The sequence below is a fragment of the Oncorhynchus nerka genome, linkage group LG15, assembly GCF_034236695.1.
Source record: "Oncorhynchus nerka isolate Pitt River linkage group LG15, Oner_Uvic_2.0, whole genome shotgun sequence".
NCBI classification, from domain to species: Eukaryota; Metazoa; Chordata; class Actinopteri; order Salmoniformes; family Salmonidae; genus Oncorhynchus; species Oncorhynchus nerka.
The window spans coordinates 27,772,673-27,783,831 of NC_088410.1; the positions used below are offsets into that span (position 1 = coordinate 27,772,673).

General features: G+C 45.0%; 1 long non-coding RNA gene across 1 annotated transcript; it reads right to left on the minus strand.

Moving 5' to 3' along the window:
- Nucleotides 1-10,376: 10,376 nt before the first annotated feature.
- On the minus strand, nt 10,377-10,828 carry LOC135560160 (uncharacterized). The gene is made up of 3 exons (XR_010458728.1): nt 10,718-10,828; nt 10,573-10,631; nt 10,377-10,467 (listed from the first exon to the last, which is right to left on the minus strand). It is a non-coding gene; the product is annotated as an uncharacterized LOC135560160 (long non-coding RNA).
- Between the last annotated feature and the right edge of the window lie 331 nt (nt 10,829-11,159).

Genomic DNA, 11,159 nt, shown 5'->3' on the forward strand with positions numbered 1-11,159 from the left:
TTATAAAAGGTTTCCTTTATAATGTCAAAAAACATGTCTCCAACACCCACTCAAAACTGAAATAATTTATGTTACATTATACAATCAATAAATGAGAGAGAGAGCCTCAATCACATCATTAGTTTATGCACTGTAGGCTACACATTAACTGCAGCAAATTGGTTCCTGTTTCAGTCATGTTCTTGTTCGCGTGGGTTAAACAAAAACAATAATGATTGGGTGACAATGGAGACCCCACATGACAGGTGATGGCTGCAGGATGAAGTTGGTGAAGAGCAATTGCAGAAACTTGGAGATTCTGCAGATTTTTGTAAAGTTCATGCAGTCGACATATAGACTCACGGGTAAATGTTTTATCCCCAGAACGCAAAACACTTTGAAAGGCGGTGACCAACAATTGTCATCGACTTGACAATAGTGATCAGCTCGAAGGTTCCCACTATCTCCATAAAATGTCTCCCCTCATGTGGATGAAATAAAACACAAGACAACAACCCATCTCCTCATCCTCTGACCGTCTACCCCTCCTTTGTGGAAGCTTTTTTCCAATGTTGTCTCAACTTTGATTGCAGTACACATCCACAAACTCATAAACTCGAATGCAACTGATTAGATAGCTATGCATATATCTCCAGCCCCTTAAATCAGCCAAAGTGTTTTCCCCCTATTCCGACTGATGTTTCCGCTTGCATTCCATCTCTGATAATTATACTTGATTCAAAGTCTGTGCCTTGAAAATTCCAATGTCCTTTTCTTCTCCTGTTTCTTTCAGCACAGCAGGCAGACAATCTGTTCTTTATTCTGGTCTTTTATATTCACCCCGAAAGTGCTCCAATCCTTCTGCACGTTATTGTACGGCCCTTAATGTCTAGAAATCTGCACTAACTCCCCTCTTCCACTGCTGTAGGCTGACCTACTGTAACTGGAAGGCAAATGTATGTCACTTAAATCAGACCGGGTTCAAATACTATTTAAAATATTTCTATTAATTTCACATACATTCAAAGTAAGTATTCTGATCTTTTATTTGAAAAGATAAGTAGTTAAATGTTATGTATTTGGAAATACACTTGGAAAGTGTTTGAAAAACTCAAAATCACACACTATTTTACACTCCAATGTATTAAATAAGTATTTGAAAATACTGTCAAATAATACCATTTGTATTATAACCCAGATATTATAACTCAGATACTGAAATACACATGTTTTTGAATACAGGTCTGCATTTAAATGTAGCATTTGCATGAAAATACACATATTGTATTATACTGCATCACATTCCATTGTATTTGTTGTTTCTTTGCGATTGCATTTGAAATCCTCAACTGTTATTTTTTTCTGAAGACAGATTCCAATTCTTCTTTCTCTCTGTTAGACCCTCCAGGCCCTATTAGTCTACTGAGGTCAGTCAGTTGCGATTGTAACCATCAGATCCAAAATCTCAGTGGTGAGTAGCCACTGAGCTGTTGTCAACTTGCAGATGGCAGTCCTCACATAAAGACACACCATGCCAACCAGAGCACACACATAGCCTACATCAGATTCAGGCAGAAATCAATACGGACTCCAAAACAGACACAATTATTATTTACATTCATTTATTTGCTTGTTTTACAACTCAGTTTTAGGATCAGGTACTAGTGCCTGCTTCACCTCCTAAAATTAAGAAAAAAGTATTTGAGAAGCAATGTAGATAGATTATATAGAGGCAACTCAGTATAGTTCACTGCTGCTTTCTATATATTATCAAAGCCACTTAAACGTATACTGCTCCATAGACATGGGTTCAAAATTCATTTGTTTCTTTCAAATACTTTTTTAGGTGCTCTTAATTGAGAGTTTATCTGTCACTCCGGGCAGGCTCAATCATCCCTCAAAGGCATTTGAAAGAAAACCAATGCTATTTGAACTCAGGTTTGTTTTCACCTCAGACCTTGAGATCGCCTCTTATGAGTGAGTGGAGATCTCTCCCTCGGGCATGAGCCAATTCATGGCTGACTCGCTGTCGTAAATGCCCAGAGATGTTTTGGGGACTTCAGCCCGTTTACCAGCACAAACAGAAACTGAGACAAATAAATCATAGTTATGTTCAGTAGGGCACAGCGTAGCAAAACGTTCTGCAACCGAAACTAAAACTAAAATCAGTGTATTTTTTGGGACGAGACCAATGTCAAAAGTAGTTCAATATATATACACTGCTCAAAAAAATACAGGGAACACTAAAATAACACATCCTAGATCTGAATGAATGAAATATTCCTCTTTTTCTTTACATAGTTGAATGTGCTGACAACAAAATCACACAAAAATGATCAATGGAAATCAAATGTATCAACCCATGGAGGTCTGGATTTGGAGTCACACTCAAAATTAAAGTGGAAAACCACACTACAGGCTGAACCAACTTTGATGTAATGTCTTTAAAAGAAGTCAAAATGAGGCTCAGTAGTGTGTGTGGCCTCCACGTGCCTGTATGACCTCCCTACAACGCCTGGGCATGCTCCTGATGAGGTGGCGGATGGTCTCCTGAGGGATCTCCTCCCAGACCTGGACTAAAGCAACCGCCAACTCCTAGACAGTCTGTGGTGCAACGTGGCGTTGGTGGATGGAGCGAGACATGATGTCCCAGATGTGCTCAATTGGATTCAGGTCTGGGGAACGGGGGGCCAGTCCATAGCATCAATGCCTTCCTCTTGCAGGAACTTGTGACACACTCCAGCCACATGAGGTCTAGCATTGTCTTGCATTAGAGGAACCCAGTGCCAACCGCACCAGCATATGGTCTCACAAGGGGTCTGAGGATCTCATCTCGGTACCTAATGGCAGTCAGGCTACCTCTGGCGAGCACATGGAGGGCTGTGCGGCCCCCCAAAGAAATGCCACCCCACACCATGACTGACCCACCACCAAACCGGTCATGCTAGAGGATGTTGCAGGCAGCAGAACGTTCTCCACGGCGTCTCCAGACTCTGTCACGTCTGTCACGTGCTCAGTGTGAACCTGCTTTCATCTGTGAAGAGCACAGGGCGCCAGTGGCGAATTTGCCAATCTTGGTGTTCTCTGGCAAATGCCAAACGTCCGGCACGGTGTTGGGATGTAAGCACAACCCCACCTGTGGACATCGGGCCCCTCATACCACCCTCATGGAGTCTGTTTCTGACCGTTTGAGCAGACACATGCACATTTGTGGCCTGCTGGAGGTCATTTTGCAGGGCTCTGGCAGTGCTCCTCCATGCACAAAGGCGGAGGTAGCGGTCCTGCTGCTGGGTTGTTGCCCTCCTACGGCCTCCTCCACGTCTCCTGGGATGTACTGGCCTGTTTCCTGGTAGCGCTCCACGCTCCGGACACTACGCTGACAGACACAGCAAACCTTCTTGCCACAGCTCGCATTGATGTGCCATCCTGGATGAGCTGCACTACCTGAGCCACTTGTGTGGGTTGTAGACTCCGTCTCATGCTACCACACGAGTGAAAGCACCGCCAGCATTCAAAAGTGATGAAAACATCAGCCAGGAAGATAGGAACTGAGAAGTGGTCTGTGGTCCCCACCTGCAGAACCACTCCTTTATTGGGGGTGTCTTCCTAATTGCCTATTATTTCCACCTGTTGTCTATTCCATTTGCACAACACCATGTGAAATGTATTGTCAATCAGTGTTGATTCCTAAGTGGACAGTTTGATTTCACAGAAGTGTGCTTGACTTGGAGTTACATTGTGTTCCCTTTATTTTTTTGAGCAGTGTATATACAGTTGGGCAAAAAAGTATTTAGTCAGCCACCAATTGTGCAAGTTTTGCCACTTAAGAAGATGAGAGAGGCCTGTAATTTTTATCATAGGTACACTTCAACTATGACAGACAAAATGAGAAAAAAAAATCTAGAAAATCACATTGATTTTTAATGAATTTATTTGCAAATTATGGTGGAAAATAAGTATTTGGTCAATAAAAAAGTGGTCAGATGAAGCAGCAGCTAAGCTACAGGACTGTTTTGCTAGCACAGACTGGAATATATTCCGGGATTCCTCCGATGACATTGAGGAGTACACCACATCAGTCATTGGCTTCATCAATAAGTTCATCAATGACGTCGTCCCCACAGTGACCGTACGTACATACCCCAACCAGAAGCCATGGATTACAGGCAACATTTGCACTGAGCTAAAGGCTAGAGATGCCGCTTTCAAGGAGCGGGACGCTAACCCGGAAGCTTATAAGAAATCCCGCTATGCCCTCCGACGAACCATCAAACAAGCAATACAGGACTAAGATTGATCGTACTACACCGGCTCTGACACTCGTCGGATGCTGACCAACTGGCAAGTGTCTTCACTGACATTTTTAACCTCTCCCTGTCCGAGTCTGTAATACCAACATGTTTTAAGCAGACCACCATAGTCCCTGTGCTCAAGAACACTAAGGTAACCTGCCAAAATGACTACCGACCCGTAGCACTCACGTCTGTAGCTATGAAGTACTTTGAAAGGCAGGTCATGGCTCACATCAACACCATTATCCCAGCAACCCTAGACCCACTCCAATTTGCATACCGCCCTAACAGATCCACATATGATGCAATTGTATTGCACTCCACACTGATATTTTTTTACTAGAGCTCAGCATTCAACATCATAGTGCCCTCAAAGCTCATCAATAAGCTAAGGACCCTGGGAGTAAACAACTCCCTCTGCAACTGGATCCTGGACTTCCTGACGGGACGCCCCAAGGTGGTAAGATTAGGGAATAACACATTCGCCACACTGATCCTCAACACAGGGGCCCCTCAGGGGTGCGTGCTCAGTCCCTTCCTGTACTCCCTGTTCACGTATGACTGCAAGGCCAGGCACGACTCCAACACCATCATTAGGTTTGTCGACGACACAACAGTGGTAGGCCTGACCACCGACAACAACGAGACGGCCTACAGGGAGGTGAGGGCCCTCGGAGTGTGGTGTCAGGAAAATAACCTCACACTCAACGTCAACAAAACTAAGGAGATGATTGTGGACTTCAGGAAACAGCAGAGGGAACACCCCCCTATCCACATTGATGGGACAGTAGTTGAGAGGGTAGTAAGTTTTAAGTTCCTCGGCGTACACATCACAGACAAACTGAATTGGTCCACCCACACAGACAGCATCGTGAAGAAGGCGCAGCAGCGCCTCATATGTATATACTGTACTCTATATCATCTACTGCATCTTTATGTAATACATGTATCACTAGCCACTTTAACTATGCCACTTTGTTTACATACTCATCTCATATGTATATACTGCACTCAATACCATCTACTGTATCTTGCCTATGCCGCTCTGTACCATCACTCACTCATATATCTTTATGTACATATTCTTATCCCCTTACACTTGTGTCTATAAGGTAGTAGTTTTGGAATTGTTAGCTAGATTACTTGTTGGTTATTACTGCATTGTCGGAACTAGAAGCACAAGCATTTCGCTACACTCGCATTAACATCTGCTAAACATGTGTATGTGACAAATAACATTTGATTTGATTTGATTTGATTTGACATGTAATAAACTCAGCAAAAAGAAACGTCCCTTTTTCAAGACCCTGTCTTTCAAAGATCATTTGTAAAAATCAAAATAACTTCACAGATCTTCATTGTAAAGTGTTTAAACACATGCTTGTTCAATGAACCATAAACAATTAATGAACATGCACCTCTTGAACGGTCGTTAAGACACTAACAGCTTACTGACAGTAGGCAAATAAGGTCACAGTTATGAAAACTTAGGACACTAAAAGAGGCCTTTCTACTGACTCTGATGACCAGGGTCCCTGGTCATCTGGATGAATGTGCCTTAGGCCTGCTGCAAGGAGGCATGAGGACTGCAGATGGGGTCAGGGTGATAAATAGCCATGTCCGTACTGTGAGACGCCTAAGACCGCACTACAGGGAGACAGGACAGACAGCTGATCGTCCTTGCAGTGACAAACCGCATGTAACAACACCTGCACAGGATCGGCACATCTGAAGATCACACCTGCGGGATAGGTACAGGATAGCAACAACTGCAGAGTTACACAGCTACTTGCCGCAGCTACTTGCCCAAGCCTCCCAGCTTCTCCTTCACCCAATTCCAGATAGCAGATGTTCTGAAAGAGCTACAAATTCTGGACCAGTGCAAATCAGCTGGCTTAGACAAACTGGAGCCTCTAAAATTATCCGCCGCCCTTGTTGCAACCCCTATTACCAGTCTGTTCAACCTCTCTTTCGTATCGTCCGAGATCCCTAAAGATTGGAAAGCTGCCACGGTCATCCCGCTCTTCAAAGGGGGTGACAATCTTGACTCAAACTGTTATAGATCTATATCCATCCAGCCCTTCCCTTCTGAAGACTTCGAAAGCCAAGTTAATAAACAGATCACTGACCATTTTGAATCCCACCCTACCTTCTCCGCTGTGCAATCCGGTTTCCGAGCTGGTCACAGGTGCACCTCAGCCACGCTCAAGGTACTAAACGATATCATTACCGCTATCGATAAAAGACAGTACTGTGCAGCAGTCTTCATCTACCTGGCCAAGGATTTTGACTCTGTCAATCACCGTATCCTTATTGGCAGACACACACTGTATATAGACTTCTTTATTTTTTATTATGTTATAGACTGTACGCTTGTTTGTTCCATGTGTAATTCTGTGTTGTTTGTGTCGCACTGCTTTGCTTTATCTTGGCCAGGTCGCAGTTGTAAATGAGAACTTGTTCTCAACTAGCTTACCTGGTTAAATAAAGGTGAAATACATATTTTTTTATAAACACCAGGAATGCACAATCCCTCCATCAGTCCTCAGACTGTCCGCAATAGGCTGAGAGAGGCTGGACTGAGGGCTTGTAGGCCTGTTGTAAGGCAGGTCCTCACCAGACATCACCGACAACAACGTCGCCTATGGGCACAATCCCAGCGTAGCTGGACCAGACAGGACTGGTAAAAAGTGCTCTTCACTGACGAGTCACGGTTGTGTCTCACCAGGAGTGATGGTCGGATTCGCATTTATCGTTGAAGGAATTAGTGTTACACCGAGGCCTGTACTCTGGAGCGGGATCGATTTGGAGGTGGAGGGTCCGTCATGGTCTGGGGCAGTGTGTCACAGCATCGTCGGACTGAGCTTGTCACTGCAGGCAATCTCAACACTGTGTGTTACAGGGAAGACATCCTCCTCCCTTATGTGGTACCCTTCCTGCAGGCTCATCCTGACATGACCCTCCAGCATGACAATGCCACCAGTCATACTGCTCGTGATTTCCTGCAAGACAGGAATGTCAGTGTTCTGTCATGGCAGGCGAAAAAGCCCAGATCCCAATCCCATTGAGCACATCTGGGACCAGTTGGATCGGAGGGTGAGGGCTAGGGTAATTCCCCCTAGAAATCTCCAGGAACTGGCAGGTGCCTTGGTGGAAGAGTGGGGTAACATCTCACAGCAAGAACGGGCAAATCTGGTGCAGTCCATGAGATGCACGGCAGTACTTAATGCAGCAGGTGGCCACACCAGATACGGTTACTTTTGATTTTGACTCCCCCTTTGTTCAGGGACACAATTCCATTTCTGTTAGTCATGTCTGTCTGTGGAACTTGTTCAGTTTGTCTCAGTTGTAGAATCTTATGTTCATACAAATATTTACACGTTAAGGTTTGCTGGAAATAAACAGTTGACAGTGAGAGGACGTTTCTTTTTTTGCAGAGTTTATATTAACTTCAGTTGCAGTGAAATGATAAAAATGAATCTTTCAATTGTCTTGGGAACAGGAGTGGATAAATATTTCTATCAGCCTCTCGGGGAAAATGCACATGTAATGTGTCATCTTTGACACTTTTGCAAGCAGACAGCATTTCAATCACATTCAATACACACCCAAGACTAACTGAAGTTACCATTCTCAGCATTCCATTTCCTTAAAATCTGTCAAAATGACATTTGGCACAGGACCAATGTTTCCACTGTGTTCTAGCATGCTACCTGGTCCTTAAATCATTTTACCCGTTTAGATTACTAATGCATTTATTCTATCAACGTAAGACATTTGTGAGCACTAATTTAGTCTTCTGGGGCAACAAGTTATGACAGAAGAGAAGCTGCATGTATTAAAATATAGTTGACAAATGGCCTACCTAAAGGAAGTAAGCAGAAACTTGTCTAAATTAGGGGTGAAAGTAGCCGTTAAGCTCAGTTATGGTGGATCAAACTGAGCAAGTAGCCCACTTTAAATGAATTTGACAGAGTCAGACAACCATGAGATGTATGTGCAGGCTCCGTTTCACCACAAAAACAGAATTGAGGGTTACATGCCACAGTAGCCCATCTCCGGGGTACAAGCGTTCTCAGGATTTTGTAAAACAGGATTAGATGTTTACATGTCAACACAAAATAAATACTTCAGTATCCCGAACGGGATATTGATGGTCAGTGGCTTTAACGTAGAGCCAATCTTGGGATTTGTCAACGAGCAGCAAAGATAAAAAATAAATTATATATTTCAAATCCAAAAGAATAGGAACATTCCCTTTTACTACAAATTGCACTGGCAACCAACACGGTTCTCAACCAGCTAGCCAAAGGTAGACATTAAACACACAGTATTTCAAAACACAAGGAAGTACTTAAAAAGGTACAATATTTTATTGTTTTACAAGTAATGCAGGGTAGCATGAGCAGCAGCATCTCCCTGGCCGACGCAAAAGCATACAGTGGAAGCTTAAAGAAAGTGTCAGCAACAACTTGGATTTGTCATCTAAAGGATGAATCTACCATTGCAATTCTGTTGATAGATGATTAGTACAAATGATTTCTAAATCAGAACGCAAAGTGCAGGTGAGTGTAAAAGTTGCACATTACATCCCAGTAGACTTCCCTTGTGGCAGGGTTCCTTTAGCAGGTTGTGAGATTTTAGCAGGTGGGGATATGCTTGGTTCAGAGATGACAACGTCACTACAGTCCTTGAGAGTATCTCCGCTATCAAAATGGTATAACCTCCCCAGTGGTGTGGCAGGTTTGGGAGTAGACAGTTTTGCCATTCTCATACACAGATTTGTAAATATATTGGGATGAGAACTGACTATTCAACGATGCTGCCTTGAATGCTGCTGGAGCTGAGACATTGGGTGCTTTCATTGTCACCATCAGACCCAAAATCCTGAGAAACACCACTGCTGCTAAAATCCATGTTGCTTGAGGAGTTGGCCCTCCTGTTCAAGGCCTGTGGCTTCCGCCGAGGCAAGGGCGCCTGTGGCTTCCGCCGAGGCAAGGGCGCCTGTGGCTTCCGCCAAGGGCGCCTGTGGCTTCCGCAGAGGCAAGGGCGCCTGTGGCTTCCGCAGAGGCAAGGGCGCCTGTGGCTTCCGCAGAGGCAAGGGCGCCTGTGGCTTCCGCCGAGGCAAGGGCGCCTGTGGCTTCCGCAGAGGCAAGGGCGCCTGTGGCTTCCGCAGAGGCAAGGGCGCCTGTGGCTTCCGCAGAGGCAAGGGCGCCTGTGGCTTCCGCAGAGGCATTTGAACCTGTTTGAGAGGCAAGGGCGCCTGTGGCTTACCTAGGCAGGGCGCCTGTGGCTTGAGCCAGGCAAGGGCGCCTGTGGCATTGTGGCAAGGGCGCCTGTGGCTTCCGAGGCATTATGGGGCGCCTGTGGCATGGCAGAGGCAAGGGCGCCTGTGGCTTCCGCAGAGGCATTTGAACCAGATTTGATGAGGTACCGACTTGACTTACCTAAGGTATTTAGGCCAGTCGTTACGCTTGATGAAGCATTGTGGCCAGTTGCTTCAGCTAAGGTATTTAGGCCAGTCGTTACGCTTGATGAAGCATTGTGGGTGGCCGCTTCCGAAGCATTATGGGTGGCCGCTGGCATGGCACTGTGTCCAGTTGCTTCCACTACCGAGGCACCATGGCCAGTTGCTTCACCTAAGGCATTTGGGCCAGTCGTGGCGCTTGATGAAGCATTGTGGCCAGTTGCTTCAGCTAAGGTATTTAGGCCAGTCGTTACGCTTGATGAAGCATTGTGGGTGGCCGCTTCCGAGGCATTATGGGTGGCCGCTGGTATGGCACTGTGTCCAGTTGCTTCCACTACAGAGGCACCATGGCCAGTTGCTTCACCTAAGGCATTTGGGCCAGTCGTGGCGCTTGATGAAGCATTGTGGCCAGTTGCTTCAGCTAAGGTATTTGGGCCAGTCGTGGCGCTTGATGAAGCATTGCTGAGGCATTATGTGGGTGGCATGGCACTGTGTCCAGTTGCTTCCACTACCGAGGCACCATGGCCAGTTGCTTCACCTAAGGCATTTGGGCCAGTCGTCGCTTGATGAAGCATTGTGGCCAGTTGCTTCACCTTATTTGGGCCAGTCGTGACGCTTGCAGTGGCATTACTGGTGGCTGCTTCACCTGCCGAGGCACGGATCCGGTAGCTACCGCTGCATTGTGGCCAATTCCTTTTAATTGATTTTGGGGAATATATCTATAATTACCTACGAAAGAAAAGAAAGTTTCAAATTGTAAAATGCCATCATTTGAAGTTCTGCTATTTATACAGTGTTACTTTTACTGAATTATATGTGCAGAACAAAACACACCTTTAGGTGGAGGATAACAGGTTATCCCTCCAATTAGCAGGCAACAAATCCAAGTAATTCTAAATAAAAACAAAAACATCCTAGTCAGTTAAATACCTTTAAAACATGGAAGACAAGGGAATCAAACTAGAGCCGTACAACTTACCTCAAAGACATTTCAAAACTCACAGCCATTTTTCTCCTCAAATCCTCAGTATTCAGAACTAATGGTAGCCAGAAGCCTTACCAGAAGATCCCTGATATTGTATCTGATTGTCTTTTTGCTGCGCCTTACAAAGGAATCCTAGACCCTTCTAATCTGGCTGGTTAATTAGGTACATCTGCAAGCCACTGAACATAATTTCCATTGGTCCAATTTCCCAATTGAGATTAGGTGCGCTTGATTTCATTCAGCTGGTGTGCTTAAGGGTTTGCGCATTCATGGACAAATCCAATGGTTTCAAAGAGTGAACTCTACCTACCCAGTGCACTGGGTGAGCTTAATCAAGTGCACCCTTATTTCATGCTAACTAAGATCCTGCCAGGGGCTTTTGCAGGTGCACCCTCAGTCGTCCGGTAGAAGTGTGTTGTGCAAAAATATATTTTAG